Below are 18,971 nucleotides of genomic sequence, written 5' to 3' on the forward strand. Positions count from 1 at the left end.
GGGGACGCACTATGGGCGTAACTTGTACAACCCATCAGGCGTTTAGGCCCAATTTGAGGAATAATGGGTATGGTGACAACGCCGTTACAATGCTGAGTGCCAAGGTCTTAGTGCACTGAGGACCAGTGGTACACCACGTAAGGCGTCCTTCCCCAAAAGGCTCGTACTTCTGTAGAATTTTGAAGAATGGAGGTCAAACCCCAAGGGGGACCATCACATGGAAGGCCGAAACTGTTGAAACTCCTTTTAGTCGCCTCTTACGACAGGCAGGAATACCTTGGGTCTATTCTTACCCCGGACCCGCAGGGGGGCGCGGAAGTAATCGAAGGCACCATGACAGCTAAGGATTACATGAACATATAGGGACCACCTGTAACCCCTTAGCTTGACTCTTCCTCAACAGCGATGGCATCTTCCAGCAGTATAACTGACCGCGTCGCAAGACCAGAATCGTGCTGCAGTGGTTTGAGGAGCATGATAGTGAACTCACGTTGATGTCTTGCACATCAAATTTTGCTTGTCTGAATTAAGTAGGTATTAAGGTATTTAAGGTAGGTATTAAAATCCATGGAGAAGAAATAAAAACTTTGAGGCTCGCCGATGACATTGTAATTCTGTCAGAGACAGCAAAGGACTTGGAAGAGCAGTTGAACAGAATGGACAGTGTCTTGAAAGGAGGATATAGGATGAACATCAACAAAAGCAAAACGAGGATAATGGAATGTATTCGAATTTAGTCGGGCGATGCTGAGGGAATTAGATTAGGAAATGAAGCATCAAGGGATCACAAATTTAGTATTGGAGGGCCACGTGGAAGGTAAAAATCGTAGAAGGAGACCAAGAGATGAATACACTAAGCAGATTCAGAAGGATGTAGGTTGCAGTAAGTACTGGGAGATGAAGAAGCTTGCACAGGATAGAGTAGCATAGAGAGCTGCATCAAGCTAGTCTCAAGACTGAAGACCACCACAACAACAACAACAACAACGAATCCGATGAAACCCAACTGGGACGCCAGCTACGAGCCCATAAACCATCCTCCCGTCAGCTATGGAAAATGTGTGACCTGTACGTAGGTATGTGGTGCCACAAACTTATGGTAACCTGTTAAATACTTGTCGAATCCATGGCACACAGAATCACGCTTTTAAGTATGTGGTCATAATGTTTTGGTTCAAAAGTGTGCGCTTGACAACATAATTCAGTCTTTTCCTCGTCTTCGTTTTAATTTCAGGTTGTCAGTAGTAATTATCTTTGATATACATCATTATTTTCAGATTGACAACAGTCGCCTTTCATTCAAACAGTGGAAGATGGAAACAGCACGGACAGATATTGTTTAACTTCTAGATTTATCGAACAACCATAGAAAATACCTCTAAATCTTTATTTGCAAGCGAATGATGTACTCTTATTTTAATATGGCCAAGACAAATACAAACGGACTCTTCTTGCTTCTTTAAGGAAAAGAAGAAAACAATTACAGACATTAAGAGAGCGGAGTAGCACAGAAGAGAACAAGCATTGCTATTAAGTTAGTGGGCAGTGCTTGGCACTTCCCTGTAAAACATAATGCGAGCGCACCCAGCGGTAGGTCACGTCGGAGAACTCTTAACCCTACGAGAATCCGCGCGAAGTGTCCGCGCAGTTTGAGGCGCCATGTCACGGACTGCGCGGCCCCTCCCGCCGGAGATTAGAGTCCTCCCTCGGGTATGGGCGTGTGTCTTGTTCAAAAATGGTTCAAATGGCTCTGAGCACTATGGGACTTAACTTCTGAGGTCATCAGTCCCCTATAACTTAGAACTACTTAAACCTAACTAACCTAAGGACATCACACACATCCATGCCCGAGACAGGATTCGAACCTGCGGCCGTAGCAGTCGCGCGGCTCCAGACTGCAGCACCTAGAACCGCTCGGCCACCCCGGCCGGCCTGTTGTTCTAAGCGTAAGTTAGTTTAAGTAGTGTTTAAGTTTAGGGACCGATGACCTAAACAGTTTGGTCCCTTAGGAATTCACACATTTCCCTACGAGAACGCTGCTGGTTAACCTGCAGTTCAGCACACAAGAATTTCCCAAACGGCGGACTTAAATCCTGGTGCTGACTAGGTCTGCAACAATAGTAGCAGTGGTAAAAAAAGATGCCGCAAGACCATGTTCATCTTCATTAATTGCAAGCCTACTCACGTTGCGTTTCATGTGTGCTTCAGAGCAGCCATACTGTGCCTGAATATTTGTAGCTTCATGGGACGACAGAGGTTAGCGTTGTGTTCATACTGTCTAGGCACACTGTTTTAGAGAAATACAGTGAACATTTTATAGTGAAATGCATTACACATTATATTACAGACTCAGGTCGCTCAGATGATTCGTTATCTGTTTCGATTCATTGCCAAGCCATCAGCACATGATTTGAGCACCTTACATAGCAACTCGTTACTTATTATGTAATTTATTCAGATCGAAGGACGATGACTTGGTAATCAGTCTTAGTCGTTAATTAAACCATTTGAGCGAGCTGACCCTGAAACAATTCAAAAATAACTGCTCAAAGGTTTTTCATTTTTGAATACATCGTGGGAGCAGACAGCGATCAATGTTATTACTAATAGTTAGTATTAAAATCAGTCTTGATCACAAATTTATTTATTCCCTGTAACCGGTTTCGACCACACCCGTGGTCATCTTCAGACCTACAAGTCAAATACAAAGTCTGATCAGAGGGCTACTACATACATGGAAGAAAATTATATAAAATACAAAGTTATAAAACGATGAATTACCAAAATTCTGTATGCGCAGGAACCTCGTTCTGGTGGTAAATCACTGCTAGATTGAGCAGTGCACGTCTTACTTACATACTGGAGGCTCCGTCCACTTTTGACAGAATGATGTCATCGCTAACCAATGGATTAAAAGTCAAATAACAACGTAAAATTTCGTAATTAAAATAACAATGACAAGAATGTGAAAAATACATGGAACGTAGCTGGTTCAACAGCTATTGTTAGACAAAATATGTAAAAATATTAACCATATGAGATAAATAAAAATTGTTTCTAAAGTACATGGGTTGCCCTCTCTGGGACTGTCGGAGAACCACTTAGAAGCTACTGGTTACCATGGCAAGTATAGACGCCATTCCAAAGAAGTGGCGGCAGGCTACTCTCCAACGAGGTTGTTGTAATATCGATAGGTAAACGCTGTCACGTCAGATGACGTAACATGAACGGCACCATGTCGTTATGAAACCATAGACGCTCCACCAGGGCGCTTTCCATCAAGGAAGATGCAAAAATCGTTGACTGACGTGTTGTAGTAATTGCTGTACATTTGCAATTCCAAGGTGTAACAAGATATCCATTTGTAGAGATTATTCTATAGATAATAATTAGTTCCTGCAGATGAAAACTGAGAAAAAATAGTCGAGAGGGCACAGTACTTGTGCATATTCTTGAAATACTGCCTATAACGCTCCTATATATATTTCAAATTTTACATGTGACAATATTAAACGGCAATATTATGTTTTATTTTACATGCCAGTCTTATAAACAAGAATATACTTAAAGTATAAAAAATAGTACTAGAAGACTAAGAATAAAACAATGACAGTGTAAGGTACGGCATTAACAGGTACCTGTGACAAACACTAAAGCAGGTGACAAAATATATGCACAACATTATATATATATAATAACAGTTTATATTATCTTTTGCTACTTTGTAAAATGTAAAGGAAAAAGAAAAACTGAAGAGTGGCTAAAACTTATGAGACAGACTATGTTATCATAGAATAAGATCACTTGCACATAAGTATATAACAATGTTTATAAAACAAATATAGAAATATAAATCGTGTATATACCATTAGTCAGAAAGTAAAGGGAATTTTGTAGTTTTATATAATTTTCTTCAATGTATCTGATCAGACTTTGTATTTGACTTATAGGTCTGAAGATGACCACAGGCGTGGTCGAAACCAGTTACTAGAATAAATAAATGTGATCAAGACTGATTTTAATAGTAACTATTAGCCAAAGGTTTTTGGTTTCTGTTCTGAAGCTACTCTGGTATGGGGGGGGGGGGGGGGATAAGATGATTCACTAAAACAACCTATCTCTAGAGCGCAGTTAGCTGTATAAGAGTTTCCCGTCGAGTTCTTTTTTTATTCCTGCTGTATCATTCTTCAGTTGCATCTACATAATAGCGTCTTATCTTTCCTTTTTTACCACCATTTCCTCCCAAAACAAGTACGTCTTCCCATCCCACCATTTATTCTATTGACGCTTTCCTTTGATTCCTTTTCACCATCATTGTACTTACAACATTCTTTCACATCCAGAAGTGAAAACACTGTACTGGGCGTTTAAATGTATGTGGCAAACGGTCTAAAAGCCACACTTGCACTTACGGATGGCCAAGGCCAACATTCGTCAAGCCTGAGCCGATCCGCCTGAGGTTCAGTTCCCTGTTCTTCAGAGCAGAAGAGTATGCTGGACATGTAGGTGAATAAAGGTGACTAACATTTATAATGGTAGTAATAATAAGAAACCATAAATGCTTTTACTTCTGATTTTTGAGAACATTTGGAAAACAGAAAATTTTCCAGAAGTAAGGAATACAGCATTAATCCATCCACTACGTAAATGGAGACACAAACAAAGTTGATAACAATTAAAGAGGTGTCTCACTTCTACAATGGCACACAAAACATATTCAAAATCCCTCGTGAACAGAGTTGAAGAAACTGTAGGCAAAGAAGTGTAAGAATGTAAGAATGGGTTTCGAAAGGGAAAGTCCTGCACGGAACAGAGTTTTAACTTGAAATCAGTAGCTTATAATTGAAACGTCCGCTAAATCACGCAGGGCTAACAGGTAATTAGGATTTTGGAAAGGGCCGAGGGAGCTAGGCCGGATTCATTTCACAATTGTAACTTATTATCATTTAGTTCACAAATACACGTTTGAAAGAAATTTACTTCGCGTCTGAAGACATCCAAACAGATGCTTTAGAATAAGTTCTATTTTGAAAATACATGACACAGTTAAATTTACGAATAAGATAAATCGTATACATATATGAGATCAGCATGCGGAGTGGCTGAAGGCCGCCAGATTAAATCTTCAAAATTCCAAATATATTATGATGATTACTGAAGGCAGAAGGCCACAATGTTTTAGGATTGTAACAGGGCTGATGGCCCCCAAAGTGCACAGAAAGAGACAAACAAACACTATAGGATGGCTGAAGGCCGCAAAGTTAAATTCTGCAAATTAAGGAAATATATACTGCAACAATCGGTAAAACAATACATTAAATTTAAAAATTTCCTTTTTGCAACACCAACGGCGGAAGGCCCACAATAACTTGTAAAATCTTTCAGAGGAAATTACAATAGCCTTTCAAGAGCAGAAGGCGATAATGTTTGGACTTAAAGGACACTCTGAGAACTTGTTTTCAGGGCTGAAGGCCCACAACTATCCTTGCCAAATTAAAAATATAAAATACAGGTAAATAACACCAACATAAAGACTGTCAAAAGGATAATTAAGAGAACGGCACTCAGGAGTCTCTAGTGGATCGGTCTGCCCTCTTTCACTTTTTTTTCGGACGTCGTAAGACATCAGTTTAAGTTCGTTGTTGATCAGTTAGCTCAGTTGTTTTTTTTTATTACAGAGGGCTGCTAACACTCTGACCGAACACGCTGAGCCAGCTACCGTGCCGGCGACTTAGGCGAGACAGGTGGTGAGTCCAACTACACTTAATTCATGGGAACCAACCAAGGGACAGTGACGGACCGACAGACCAACCACTTTCTTGCCACGACGGAGTACACGAGAATTCAAGGCTCCAAAAGAAAATTACAAGTATCACTATCCCCAAACAAACGTGTATATGAACTGAGCTGCCAAAACTACACACCATGTTGGGCAGCAACAACAGATGAGGAAAAGACACTGCCCAAAAACTACGTTAGCGGCCAGGGCAGGTAACCAGAACACTAACGGCCACAAGGCAGAAAATTCCGCTGGTGCACTTGACTATGGATAAATTAATTTGATCAGTTCCACCTGATGGCGGCTATCTCTAACACTTCACTCGTTGTTGCTCACAGGAAAACCTCCACAACAGCAACGCCGGAACCAACAACGTAATGCTCAAAACCACTCAACCTTCACGTCCTGGGTCGGCGAACGACGATGCTCGTACCGATCGGACAGCTACAGGCAGACTCCGACACTGCGCGGAGACCGCCAGCGGCCCAGTCGACTACGCCGCTCGGAGATATCCTCGGACCCACCGACCGACCAACAATCCACCAATGTTCAGATGTGTGTGAAATCTTACGGGACCTAACTGCTAAGGTCATCAGTCGCTAAGCTTACACACTACTTAACGTAAATTATCCTAAGGACAAACACACACACCCATGCCCGAGGGAGGACTCTAACCTCCGCCGGGACCAGCCGCACAGTCCACGACTGCAGCGCCTTTAGACCGCTCGGCTAATCCCGCGCTCCCTCCTAAGGTCAGGCCCGGCTTACGTGATGCGTGGCGGCAACGGTCGGTCCACGCAGGACTCACTGCTACTGCAAGCCGGCGACTGGCTGGCCCGGGCTGCGCTCCAGACGAGTTGCAGCTGACTGCCAGGGCCCAACTCACGACCCGAACTGCCTGCCGCCATGAACTCTCCTCCTCGCACTTTCCGATTCACTGCCAGTACGCCGACAACACTTAAAACAAGCTGTCAGTTGAAACTACAGCAACTACACACACAGTTTGACAAACACTTACACGAAGACTTGAACGACACTCCACAGTAACTAAGCACGCACGAAGACAAACCGACCGACGATCCACCATGACCGTGGCCCGGCTGAAGTGATGCGCGGCGGCAATGGTCGGGCGAGCCATGTCGACGCAGACCTCACTGCTGCTCCAACCCGGCTGCACTAGTGCTGCATTGCAACTCCCCGACTGGCAGGTCCGGACTGCAGACACGTTCCCACTGACTGACAGACCCGAAGTCGCTATCCGAGCTGCTTACGATAGACAACGACCGGGAAATAATAGCAGTCGAGCAAAGATACTACAAGAGGGGATATATCGGTACGCGCTGCCAACACCGCTCACGGTCAGGCAAAGCAGCAACTCAGTGACAGTAGTAATTTAAATTAACGTAGTGAGGTGGAAGTACGTTAAAAACAGGGTGTAAAATACATGATGGCAGGAACACGAGCCACACAAGGCTCCATAACACATAAGTACCGTTGTTGTGCAGGCAGTTGTGTGCTTCCAATTCACAGCGATTTCCAAACTCCCTGATTTCGGAGCCACACAGGGCTGCCACTGGCTGGTAAATTTGTGGGCAGAAGGTAGGGCATTCCTCTGAAGTGGCACAGCCTGCGAGCGCCGCCAGTACTGTGAAAGAACAACACCACAGTGGTACACATATTCTGCCACATCCTGATCTCACTAAGAAAATACACACTAAGACAAAAAAAAAAGAAAAGAAGATTTACCTTGAAGGAATTATCCGAAGGGGACGGAAATCGGTAGATGTGATGTATACGTTCAGACAAACAAATGATAGTAATTTCAGAGAAGTTGGATGATTTATTCAAAAGCAAGAGCTTCACAAATCGAGCAAATCAGTAATGTGTTGGTCCGCCTCTGCTTCTTCTGCGAGCAGTTATTCGATCTGGTCTCATGAGGGATATAATGCCAAATCGTGTCCAACTGGTGTATTAGAGTTTCAAACTCCCGAGATGGTTGGAGGCCCGGCCCACAATGCCCCAAATTATTCAATGCGGTCACGATCACATCGTACGACCACGAATACCATACTTTTCCGAAGCAAGAAGTGTTATTACTATCGAAAACAAAGAATTCCTCTTTACTTGTTTGTTATGCACATATAAACATCTCAACCACTGTTCAAATGGTTCAAATGGCTCTGAGCACTACGGGACTTCTGAGGTCATCAGTCCCATAGAACGTAGAACTACTTAAACCTAACTAACCGAAGGACATCACACACATCCATGCCCGAGCCAGGATTCGAACCTGCGACCGTAGCGGTCGCGCGGTTCCAGACTGAAGCGCCTAGAACCGCTCGGCCACTTCTCGAATTACGACAGTTTCTAACATGCATCTCATCTTTTTCTACAGCGTCTTTCCCTGCCTTACACGGGGCGTACGTGTTTGGTAAATTTCTTCCACTTTTTCCGGTTTCGCACATCGTCCTCCGTCAGTTGTTTGTCTCTACAGTCCTCTCGAATGCAGTCCACCCACCTCTTTTTTTAGGGCTTCCTCTATCCCTGGAAACTTCAATTATTTCCATACCACTCCCTGCAAGATGAATTTGGTCTCTTCTCACAAGACGCCCACACCACTGGAGTCACCTCTCCTGCACTTTCACGGGCACTTCAACAACTTTTACACATCCTCATATTTTCTCATTTGGAATCCGGTCTATCCACATATCGACCTCAACATCTCCATCTCTGCTACATAAAGCCAGTTGCAATGGTTCTTGGTTGTTGCCCTTGCCTCTGCCCCAAGACAACAATTCTGGCCTTGCAATTGTCTTATAGGTCTTCCTCTTGACCTTGAAATTCACATTTTTGTAATAGATGAATCCAGACGTCCTTTTGAAATTCTTCCATCCACATTCCAAGTTTCCATTACTTGCCACATATTTGGCAATATCTGCCTTTCTTGGGTTCTTCCTATTCTTTATAACTCTGTCACCTTCCTGGTTGCCCAGACATAAGTACTTCGTTTTATTTCTGCTGACTTCAAGCACTACGCACGGGGTAGCCGCGCGGTCTATGGCGCCTTGCCACGGTTCGTGTGGCTCCCCCCCCCCCCCTCCCGTGTCGGGGATTCGAGTTCTCCCTTGGGCATGGGTGTGTGTGTTGTCCTTAGCGTGTAAGTTAGTTAGATTAAGTAGTGTGTAAGCCTAGGGACCGATAACCTCTGCAGTTTGGTCCCATAGGAACTTACCACAAATTTCCAATTTTTTTACTTCAAATACTCTATCCTCCAGTGCTCGCCTCCGGTCTTCCAGTCTTCACTCATCATATCTTTGCTGGTCCTACACAAAGCAATATCGTCTGCAAACAAGCCGACGAAAGTACGTATCCATTCTGTCCTGCCCATACTGCTTCTTATCATTGTTCTTGCTTTTTCGCACATATCCTGTACGAAGCATACATACTTTTCTGGTATTAGCTTCTCCCTCATACATCTCCATATTCCTTGAACTGTTACTCAATCATATGCGTTCTCTAGATCTGTAAAGACCAGATCTAATTCCTGTTTGTGCTCTTGAAGTTTTCCCATTTGCTTGGGGAGTGCGAAGATCTCATCAGTTGTTCCACTTTCCGGTGAAAACCCAAACTCTTGCTCTCCTACTGGTATTTCGTCTCTGAGCAGTTTTTCCACTGTCCTCTCCAAGACTTTCACGGCGTGTGACATTAGTTTAATTCCTCTAGTCTCCGAAATGCACTAACGGAATAAAAACAGAATCCCAATCACATCTCCTGTCCCTCTGCACCACTTGGACGACTTGTCACTCTACAGTCGTATTTTTGCTGCTTTCTGTTTGCATAAGTTAGAGTTAACTGGGCTGCTATAATAAATAAGAACTCTCTGGTGTGTGAATCACAGTCACTGATTTAATTACTCAGTGTAAAAATTAGCTGGACGGAGTGGCCGTGCGGTTCTAGGCGCTACAGTCTGGAGCCGAGCAACAGCTACAGTCGCAGGTTCGAATCCTGCCTCGGGCATGGATGTGTGTGATTTCCTTAGGTTACTCAGGTTTAATTAGTTATAAGTTCTAGGCGACTGATGACCTCAGAAGTTCAGTCACATAGTGCTCAGAGCCATTTGAACCATTTTTTTGTAAAAATTAATATTTCGACTGAAAGTTGCCATACACGGTAAGACACCCACAGCTCCATCTATATCCATACTATGTGTGGTGTCGTCTGAAGAACGGGCTGCCAAAGCAAGGTTGGCTCCTCACATCCAAAACACAAAAGAGTAGATTTGATGCACCCTGCTCTGGCCAATCAAAAATGTCGACACAGCCAGGCATCGTAGAGCAGTGGTTCCCGCCCTTTCTTAAACCATTACCCCTGAGTGCAATCAGTAGCCAGCTGTCACCCCTCCCTCCTCCCCTGCCAACTGTTGCCTCCTCCGCCACATTATCACCAACTTCAGCACCAACTAAACTGTGGAATGCAACACTTTTCTTGCACTCTTTCATCCTTAAAATTTGAAAGATGAATGTTATTTAGTTTGTGTGTGTGTGTGTGTGTTAGTAAATGACAAAGGAATTCATGGTGCATCACAAGTGCTATCCATAACTCCTCCTCAAAAAAGAAAGCTACGAAGGTAGTTTGAAAAGTTCTCGGAATCACCACGAGAGGTCAGCGCTAGCGCAGCGAGTTGTTCACGTGATGTTGATTGGACTGTTGCCTAAACGCGTGCCACGTCAGTGTTCTTGGAAGAGAGCTGTGGCGTTGACGTGGCTCTGTATAGGCCGGTTCCCACTAGAGCGCGGCAGCGCATCGTGCGGCAGCGGCAAGCGTTTTCCGCTTTGACGCGGCGGCTCGCGGAATTGGCGTTCCCCCATCTGGAAGCGGCAGACGCTAGCGGTAGCCAATGACGGACAGCCACTGAGATACGGGGTGGGAACCACTGAAACGACCGATGCGTTTGATTAACTGTATCTTACACCTATGTGAACGAAAGACGAAGTTGGGTGAAGACATACCAATTTTTCATTTTCTGTACGATGCACTCTTTCATATATTTCATTATTCATGTTTTCTCATTTCACGATAAACAGATTTCGCGACTACCGTTCATGATTGTTCAGTATCTCCTAACACATTGAAACAATGTACGACAAAAGAGATTATTCAGATAGTTAAGCGAAACAAAAATTTAAAATGTAATACGGTAGCTGGTACACGAAAACAGTAAGAACACAAAGGCTTGGGGGAAGGGATGAAAGTGGAAGCCACCTGATAGAATTTCCCACAGAGCATAATGTAATCATCGCCAGCACCTTGCTTAAGAATCACGAAAGAATAATATATATTTGGAACAGTGTTCGAAACCAGATTTTAAATTGTGAGACATTTCCCATTGGAGACGCAATCCTACAATAATTTAAAGGCCACGAGCTGCAGTTTACAACTAAAGAGACAGTAATCGATAGCAAATTAAGGAAATTGAACTGGAATAAGTCAAGACCCACAGTTTTTCGATAATCTTAAAGTTACCGTAATGCAACGACTGACTGAAACAGAGGAAGGAATCCGCTAGAATACGAATGGATATCTTTGAGAGAAGAAGTGGTCAATGCAGCAGAGTATGTGAACGGCAAGAAGGTACAGTAGAAATCGTTAGATAAAACGTGGTATATTAAATTCGACAAGAGAGAAAAATATAAAAATGCAGCAAATAAAGTAGGCCATGGGAAATAGAAATGTCTAAACATGACGTTGACAGAAAGTCCAAAATTGCAATGCGATTTTGCGCTTGCAAAACATAGGGGAATGAAAATGAGAAAGAACAAAGAAAACTTTGCTCAAAGGAGAAGCAACTGTCAAGAACTCGTTTGTCAAGCCAGAACTAAGCGAATAAGAGATGGGTAGAAAGTGGAAGGAATATGTAGAGAGGAGAGGTGGACGGGTTGTACAAACTAACATAAGCACAATGTTAGATTCCTGTGATATGTCTGAACACGCAAGGCAATACTGATCCTACCACTTACCTACGTAGACAGACTGAAGAACTGCGAAACTGTGTTTACAGCATTTGCATGTTTAGATAAAGGTTTTGACAATCTTAATTAAAACATTCTTTGAAGCTCTGGAGATGTCATCGATAAAACACAGGGCCACAAGATTATCTACAACTTGTACAGAAACCAAACTGCATTTCTAAGACTTCAATGACTTGAAAGGGAAGCAGTAATTGAGAAGGCAGAAGTAGAGAGGATATAAAATCAAGACTGTGAGTAGCAAGAAAAGCGTTCTGAAAAAGAAAATTTGTTCATATCGAATATAAATTCTAATGATTGGGTACTATTTTACAAAGGTATTTGTGTCGAGTGCAGTATTTGTGTGGAGTGCAGCTTTGTATGTAAGTGAAACGTGGGCGATGAACACTTCCCTCAAAAAGACAATGGACGCTTTCAAAACGTGGTGATCAATAAGAATGAGGTATGAGGATCATGTAACTAAAGAAGAGGTACGGAATTAAATAGAGGAGGAAGAGGAAATCACGGCACAGATTTGACTACAAGAGGGGTAAGTTGACAGGGCATATTATGAGGCGTCAAAGAGTGAGGACAAAGGGGTTGCGTGATAGTAATCTGATAATAATCATCTGTTGAAATGCTATTCTACTATTTTATCTATTAATGTAAGCAGTGAATTTACTCTTCCATGCACTCCTCCACAAAACATTTAAACCAAAACTGAAATCAACTGAACACCAAATCTTTCAACCACTGTCTGACAACTACTGCATTCACTTTCAACTTTCTATAACTATCACTGGCTACCCACACACACATACAGATATAAGGAGAACAGAAATAAACAAACATTAGTTTTCAGCATATAATTCTTTAGGTTGGCAACATGTACATAAACAAACCAAACCGGAATGGACATGAGGTGAACACACTGTAGTTACGACTTCAAATCAGTGTTTTCGCTAAAATGTCTACAGCTATTGACAGAAGAAAAAAGAGCGAACACGGAAATGTGGTTCAAATGGTTCAAATGGCTCTGAGCACTATGCGACTTAACTTCTGAGGTCATCAGTCGCCTAGAACTTAGAACTAATTAAACCTAAGGACATCACACACATCCATGTCTGAGGCAGGATCCGAACCTGCGACCATAGCGGTCGTTCGGTTCCAGACTGTAGCGCCTAGAACCGCACGGCCACTACGGCCGGCACGAAAATGTGCTTACGTTCCATAATATAAGTTTCAGTTCAACCTCCAGCATGTGACCAGATGAGGGGAAACGCAGATGTCCGCCAAAAACTCGATTCACTGTAAGTAATCAGTTATTCACGTAAAAAAAGATGTGAACTGTTTTATAATCTTCGTGTATCACATATCAAAACAAAACTGAATCATTCTAGATTCCAACGAAGATGCGTTAAAGTAAAAGACGAAAAGCGTCTTGAACCAATAGAGTATACTGGATAAAGAAAAAAACGTTTGTTACTTACCAAAGGAAATAATCAATAGCTGTAGATACTTAGCAAATTACATCTTATGACATACCAGCAAATTAGTTTTGGTTTAACTTCTCATCCCACATTCTATTAAATGCCGTTTAAAAAAATGCATCGATCCCTTCTGAAAAACTGTGGTTACTTTCATATCTTGGCAGATAAACAGATTTTGGATATTTATCATGCAACGAAATACATGACTTTTTACAAGTTATCGTTTGCAAAAAAACACTTTTCGATTTCTTGAACCGTTTACGAAATTTGCGGTTGATACAACCACATGGTTTACGACGAGCAGGACGAAGTATCGGTCGCGTCGCGAGCGACCCGCGCACGGTCACGGCACAGCCCGTCCACCGACATATCATTCAATATCTCGAGAACAGTGATAGCTATCGTTCTGCTCTCAGCTTTAAAAACAATTTCGATATGTTGACTAAATTTCATACGCAATAATGTATTACCTAAAATGAACTGCACGCAAAGTCCACGCAATGCGTTTTTACCTCTGCACACTCATTAAAATGTCGTGTAAAGGTTTACATGAATGCGATACAGCAAGTAACCACGACGAATAACGAAAATAAATTCGATCCTTTATCGAGAGAAGATATCAGGCTGTAACATGCCCAAAAATCAAATTTTTCTGCCAAATAGTTTCCTTGGAATCGGATGATAAGTATTTCATAGCTGACGCCGCGTCCGCGCCAGCGCTTCGGCGGAAGTTCGTGTGACCCGGGGTGCCGTACCTGACGTCACGCTCAGCGCCTTCTGTGATTGGCGGCGCGCAGCTGAAGCGCGGCACGCGGCAGCGGAAGCGGTTCGACATGGTCAAACCGCGACGCAGAGCCCACCGCGCCGTGCCCCTGACGCTGTTTCCATGGTAACCACGCCGCTGACGCGCGGTTTTGACGCGCGCCAGCCCTAGTGGGAACCGGCTTTAACTGTTTCCGTGTAGTGATTTCCAAAGATGGAAAAAATCGAGATTCGAGCAGTGATTAAGTACTTTGTAAAGAAAGGTACGAAAGCAAAGGACACTCGTGCCGATTTCAAGATTACACTTGCGAGGGACGGGGAGGGGGGGGGGGACCTACTCCTTCATATTCAACTGTTGCCAAGTGGACATATGAATTTAAATTTGGTCGGAAGAGCTTTGATTATGATTTATGATGCGCGCAGTGATCGGCCAAGTTGTGTCACTACACCAGAAATCATTGCAAAGGTGCACAAAATGGTCATGGAGGATCGCTGATTGAAAGTGCGTGATATTGTTCACGGTTGCCATATGCCATCTGAAAGGGTATACGAGTATCACATTTTAACTGAAGAATTAGAAATGAAAAAATTATGTGCCAGATGGCTGCCGCGACTCTTGACGCGGATCAAAAATGCGTGCAAATGGACATATTGGAACAATATTTTGCCCATTTTAGGAGAAGGAACAAGATTTTTTTGCGCCGTTTTGTGACCACAGATGAAACTTTGGCGCACTACTATACCTCAGAGACCAAATAACAGTCAAAGTATTGGAAACATGATGATTCTCCGCCACCATAGAAAGCAAAGACAAAGGTCATGGCATCAGTGTTCTGGGATGCGAAGGGGATTCTGTTTGTAGATTATCTCGCCACTGGGCAAACAATTACTGGGGAATACTATGCTAACGTCCTGGGCAAATTGCAACACAAGATACGCGAAAAAAGGCCAGGTGTAGCAAGGAAGAAAGTCATCTTCCACCAACACAATGAGCGGCCACACACATGTGTCGTCGCCAATGCAGAATTACACCAACTAGATATGAATCGTTTGCCACATCCACCTTATTCACCTGATATGGCTCCGTCAGACTTCCATCTCTTCCCAAAACCGAAAATTTTTCTTCGTAGATGAAGATTCAAACGAAGAATTGATAGCTGGAGTTGACAGCTATTTTGCAGTCCTGGAGGAAACTAATTTTCGAGATGGGATCAAGAAAATAGAACACCGTTGGACCAAGTTCATTAATCTACAAGGAGACAACATTGAAAAATAAAAAAAGTTTCAGTGATTTAAATAATTTTTTTTTTCTATTCCGTTCCGAGCACTTTCCAAAGCACCACCGTAGCTACCCACAGTGAGGCTACACACTTGTTACAAAATATAGTTCCCCTGCATTACTCCTCACCATTGCGCACTTGCTTGGTCTACACACTGCACGTTTAAAATCAAGCAAGCTCAGCTACGTGCACTATACCTACTGTTCGTAAATCACTTCATTGCTGCACTCCTTACTTCTGAACTGGCCGAAACTTTTCAGCTTCAGGTTGTTAATGTTTTGTGTGTAACCACTCTAATAATAATAATAATAACGCCTGCAGCGTTATATATGTCTTGTAAGGACATTATGTGTGCATTAAGCCGAAACTCTGCTTTGTGTATCATTGGCTATAGGCCTATTTCGGCTCAAAGGCCATTTTCAAGCACTCTGCAACATTAGTACGGTACTTAGATCATATATCTGTGAGTTTTCATAATAAATAATTATTTTGTACATTTGGCGTAAGGCTTGCTTCCATATTACGTCGTTGACGCTCTTGCTGTCAGATATCTTACTTGGTACGTTTTTAAACAAAGCACAGGCGAAATTATAAATTACTCGCTAAGTAATGTATTTACAACTGTCTCTTAGTATTAAAGTATCACCTGATACATACAAATTTACGAGACTCTCCACTTGGGAACAACTGATATATAAGTTAATTTTCTGCCAAAGACATTTGACGCGCAATTTCGTTTGATATGCCATATGAACGTACTGTCTTTAATTAGGGTTCGTGTCAATGCTTTTTCAAAGTCGGTAAAAACTGCATCCGTCTGATTGCATTGATTCACGTCTTTCAGGGAGAAGGCGGAAATTGGGTTTTGTATGACTGATGTTGATGAAATACATCCCAGTTCGCATTCAGCACGCAACTGTGTTCTATTTACCCATGCCGTTACGTCACGAGCGAAGGAACCGTAAAGCAAACAATTAAAACCGGGAAAGCCCGCAGACGTACGAAGAGAGAATGTAAGAGCCGAGCCTGCAGGGAAAAGATCTACGAGACGGTCGTAGGAGTAAAATGCTTCTACATAATCCTGGTTTCACAATTCCTCAGCTTACACTGGAACTTCCATAGATGGCTGATTAACAATACAGGCTTCCACGATCGGTATTTACATAATTAGTCGTTTTTCTTTTATAGATTTAGGTCGCACTCCGAAGGCTATTTCTCTGGGAAATACTGACAAATTGGCAGTATCACATCATGCACTGGCACCAGGGAACCAACAAATTCGTTTCTCCTATATTACGGTTTTTACGAGATCCGATCCTTACATTGCCAGTACATACAGAGAGGCCATAGGAACTCAGAAGCACAAACTTTAATAGAAATGAAGATGAAATGAAACTAAACGAATTGTGGCTCTTAGTGCTAAATAAAGCAAACAGTGCCAACTCTCCGCCTCTGCAAAGTTCGCAACACTCGCCGGCACGACTACGTGATTTCTGAGAGCCATTGATGACGTCACGAACCGACTATTTCGCGGATATGTATAAGCAGTTCAGTTTGTTGAATTTTTTCATTGATGATCCTGCTTTCTCAGTGTTTATAGCCTCTGATGATTTGTCTAGCACTGGCAGACCTAATGTCAGGCAGGAAAACACACCTTGAATCGCGACCTAAAGCCTATAAAACAGAAGTCACCAATGACGCCCGAGTAACGTTGTACCTTATAGTTACCGAATCAGTCATTTAACGAAAACTTCGTGCAACATGGCCGTGAAGAACAAAACACAAAGCATGGCACTTGTACATGCACTTTTGGTTCGATACGAGAGGAATGTTCATAAATTGCTAACATCTTCAGTGATGACGAAACAAGAGTTTTACTTTAACTTAGGGAGTGGTCTCATCCAAATTCACAAAGCCATGCATCATGGCAATTGTAATGAATATGTCCTGAGTATGGGAAATATGTGTCGGACCGATAGTCATGACGTATTCATGACGATCGGCATTTTACGAGCGTACTTTACTGGTATCGTAAGATGTAATTCCAGTTCAATCATTTCATCAGCGAGTCCAATCATTTCGTGTCACTGAATTTATATTTGTGTCACCTCTGTTCCAGAGTGTCTGCAGCGTGGCTTCCAACCGTGGATTTAACAATACGTTTACAGTAGTGCATACTGGACGAAGGCGCGGGGGAGGGGCTGGGGACTGGAGGATAATAAAGCTACCAACTTCTACATGTAATGGGGGACTGATACGGACACCGGATCAGTGAGAGCTACAACACCAAAAATGTATCGAGGTGTTCTTCGGTAGATGCTATACCTTTCTCCACCACCACTCAACAAATTGAATTCTGTTACGGAGCAATCCCTACGGAAAATGAATCTTAATTGGCAAGAAACGCGATGAGACACATTTCTTACGTCAGAGGTGATGCGTCTTCTAGATCGTATTTGAACTAACTGGAATATTATCAATAGCTACGCCCCTCTTTATTTAAATTACTTTCACATGCAAGGAGATATCAGCAGAACCATGAACTGCGACAGTCTGGTCACAAAATTATACTCACCAAAAGCATTCTAGTTGCCACACTTAAGAAAACTCATGACAGCTATACACGCAGGGGCTTACAATCATTTAGCATCTTATCATCACCGTCATATGATGAGTCACTCAGTACATCCAGAAACACTACACGGAATTCAATTAGAGACTAGACGCCTTTTCAATAGAAGAATTCAAAAGGCGTCCTTAAAGATGATCTTAAGTATTTGTGTTGTTTTGCTTATCTTGTATACATAAGCATGTATGAGTGGATATTTCATGTATTATTTGGACTAAAGAGGAGACATCTGAAGCTAAAAGGGGGAAACAAATCTCGTGTATTATCAGACTGCCATTAGTCACTTTCACGTTGAGGATTAACGGCTAAGTTTTGTATCTCTAAGAGGAATTTTTAATCGATGAATCTGTGAGAATTTACCGCCGTCTGGAGATAAAGAAATGAGTGCTCGAAAAGAATAATTGAAGTTTGACTGAAGGCTGTTTTATTGTGAATCATTCTCCAGGGTCATTCGAAATTCTGGTGCAGAATATCGAACTCGAACAGCAAAGAAAAGCAACTTCCATGCCGTGTGTTGTTTATCGCTTTACGCAGCACTAGAGACGTACTGCTACGTTTTAACGAGAGGACATGTTCACTTACCGAGGACAGCCAGTGTGTGCGACTTCATAGCTGCGGTGGCCCCTGCGCTTTGCGGCAGCTGTAGCGTCACCTGCTCTTTATAAAAGCGTCAGTCTCCTCGTGCGGAGTTCCGCACGCTGATGACGTCATTTGGAGCTTCCTTTCTGCTCGCACGCAGTCTCTTCTCCGTGAGCTTGCAGCCAGTTTCGGCGAACACGGTCATATGCAGTTGCGAAGCTCCTGTGTATGCATTCGCCACACACAGGTGTACTGTGCGCCAGAATATGGCGGCTGTACAAATAATGACTATTTTTAATGCTTTCCATTGTTACGCTTTAACCTTTTCGTAGATAATAACTAATACGTTTACACAGACACTGACAGAAGAAACAAACTGCTGTGTTTCTGAAGCAAAAGTTTACTACTTAATGGCCTTCCTTACTTTCGAACAAACACACAAAGGCT

General features: G+C 42.7%; 1 long non-coding RNA gene across 1 annotated transcript in view; it reads right to left on the reverse strand.

The window, feature by feature from the left end:
• LOC124622548 overlaps nucleotides 1-18,592 on the reverse strand; it is a 33,635-nt gene extending 15,043 nt beyond the window's left edge. The window contains exons 1-2 of the long non-coding RNA XR_006980648.1: nucleotides 18,528-18,592; nucleotides 7,272-7,424 (exon numbers count right to left, since the gene is read on the reverse strand). This is a non-coding gene — a long non-coding RNA (uncharacterized LOC124622548). The remainder of the gene's footprint in view (nucleotides 1-7,271; nucleotides 7,425-18,527) is intronic.
• Nucleotides 18,593-18,971: the final 379 nt, after the last annotated feature.

This window comes from Schistocerca americana, chromosome 7 (genome assembly GCF_021461395.2).
Source record: "Schistocerca americana isolate TAMUIC-IGC-003095 chromosome 7, iqSchAmer2.1, whole genome shotgun sequence".
Lineage (NCBI taxonomy): Eukaryota > Metazoa > Arthropoda > Insecta > Orthoptera > Acrididae > Schistocerca > Schistocerca americana.